The 2,012-nt window shown below is 46.2% G+C and overlaps 1 non-coding gene across 1 annotated transcript; it reads left to right on the forward strand.

Moving 5' to 3' along the window:
* The first annotated feature begins 979 nt into the window (after positions 1–979).
* On the forward strand, positions 980–1,062 carry trnal-uaa (transfer RNA leucine (anticodon UAA)). Its single transcript has one exon. It is a non-coding gene; the product is annotated as a tRNA-Leu (tRNA).
* The last annotated feature ends 950 nt before the right edge of the window (positions 1,063–2,012 follow it).

Genomic DNA, 2,012 nt, shown 5'->3' on the forward strand with positions numbered 1-2,012 from the left:
TGTGGCCTAACTAATGATTGATACAGTTCCAGCATAACCTCCCTGCTCTTATATTCTATACTTCGGCTAATAAAGGAAAGGATTCCATAAGCCTTCTCAACCAACTTATCAACCTGTCCTGCTACTTTCAGGGATTTGTGGACATTCACTTCAAGGTCCCTCACTTCCTCTACACCTCTCAGCATTCACCCATTAATTGTGTATTCCTTTGCTGTGTTTGACCTCACCAAAGGCATCACCTCACACTTCTCCAAGTTGAGTTCCATTTGCCACTTTTCTGCCCACCTGACCAGTCCATTTCTCCAGCTCTCCGAAAGAGCATTTCACCACGTGCCTTGAGCTGAGTTACTCATCACAGAATTCCCACTATCTGATTTACTCTTGTAGCCAGAGTATGTATATGAATGGTCCAGTTAAGCTTTTGTCAATGGTAACCCCCAGGATGTTGATGGTGGGGGGATTCAGCGATGGTAATGCTGTTGATCGTCAAAGGGAGATGGTTACATTCTCTCTTGTTGGAGATGGTCATTGCCTGGTACTTATGTGGTGTGAATGTTACTTGCCACTTAGCAGCCCAAGTCTGAATGTTGTCCAGGTCTTGCTGCTTCTGGACACGGACTCCTTCAGTATCTGAGATGTCCCGAATTTGTCCTTTTATGAAACCTTGGTCAGGACTCACTTGGAATATTGTATCCAGTCTTGGTCTCCTCACATGATGGGTGATATTGAGGCTTTGGAAAGGGTACAGAGGAGAGACATTCGACGAATTCCCAGTATAAGACATCTTGGTTATCAAGTTAGACTAAAAGAGTTGGGACCCTACACCTTAGAGAAACCTAGACTGAGGGGTGATCCGATTGAGGTTCATAAATAATGAAGAGTCCAATTTAGCATGGGAGAGGAGTCATAACTTGATATTGGAAAAGGCCAGATGGCACCCGGATCACATTAAATTTCATTTTCAGTGGTGGGTTAATGTACCAGGATGGCCGAGTGTTTCAGGCGTTGGACTTAAGATCCAATAGACATGTGTCTGCGTGCGTTCAAACCCCACTCCTGGTATCTGTGCTTATAAAATGTTACTTATTCTTTCCCTGACTTTTGCCTTGCACCATCATCTCTTCTGTCATTTAATCACTCTTGCCTTCCAACTGATCACAGCTTCCTATTATTTGATCTGCCCCAGCACCGTTCCTTGGCTCTGCGCTTGCTTATAAACTGGTAAATTTTTAACTTAATCTCCTCTGTACCCTGACAATGACCTTCTCATCCTTCCTGGATTGTGGTTCCTCACAGGATCCGCTGCCTCTCCGACTCCCCTCCAGGTAACTGAAGGCCCTGAGCCTTGGTCTCGCTTTATACGCTAGCTGGTAGTTGATTCCTTGCAGGTCTGCCACCGCTCAGGAGAAGCTCAAGACCCAGATCAAGCAAAGTATCAAGAGTAATGTGAACAAAGGCTCCCTGGTGCAGAGCAAGGGACAGGGCGCCTCCGGCTCCTTCAAAATCAGCAAGAAGGAAAACCCAGGGAAAAGTGGGAAAGAAGGTGAAGAAACCAGCAGCCAAGAAATCTTTAGTGAAGAAACCAGCAGACAAGAAATCTTCAGTGAAGAAACCAGCAGACAAGAAATCTTTAGTGAAGAAACCATCAGACAAGAAAGTGACAACAAAGAAAGTAACAGCCAAGAAAACGAGCAGCAAGGCGGCGGCAACGCCAAATAAGGCGGTGAAGAAAGCAGTGCTTCAGAAAAAGTCTCCTGCGAAGAAGGTCAAAAAAGGCAAGAGTGCGGCGGGCGGAAAGGCGCTGAAGAAAGTGCAGACATGGAAGAGCAAGGTCAAGCCGAAAGCAGCGAAGTCTCAGAAAGCAGGGTCTGGAAAGAAGTGAAAGCGCGGGAAACTTGTAAACATCTGAACACAAAGGCTCTTCTCAGAGCCACCCACATCTCTCAGGAAAGAGCTGATCCCCTGATCAAATGATCCCTATCCAGGCCCCACCTGCAGATTCCACATGGAAA

Source organism: Heterodontus francisci, unplaced genomic scaffold (genome assembly GCF_036365525.1).
Source record: "Heterodontus francisci isolate sHetFra1 unplaced genomic scaffold, sHetFra1.hap1 HAP1_SCAFFOLD_59, whole genome shotgun sequence".
In the NCBI taxonomy this organism is placed as follows: domain Eukaryota; kingdom Metazoa; phylum Chordata; class Chondrichthyes; order Heterodontiformes; family Heterodontidae; genus Heterodontus; species Heterodontus francisci.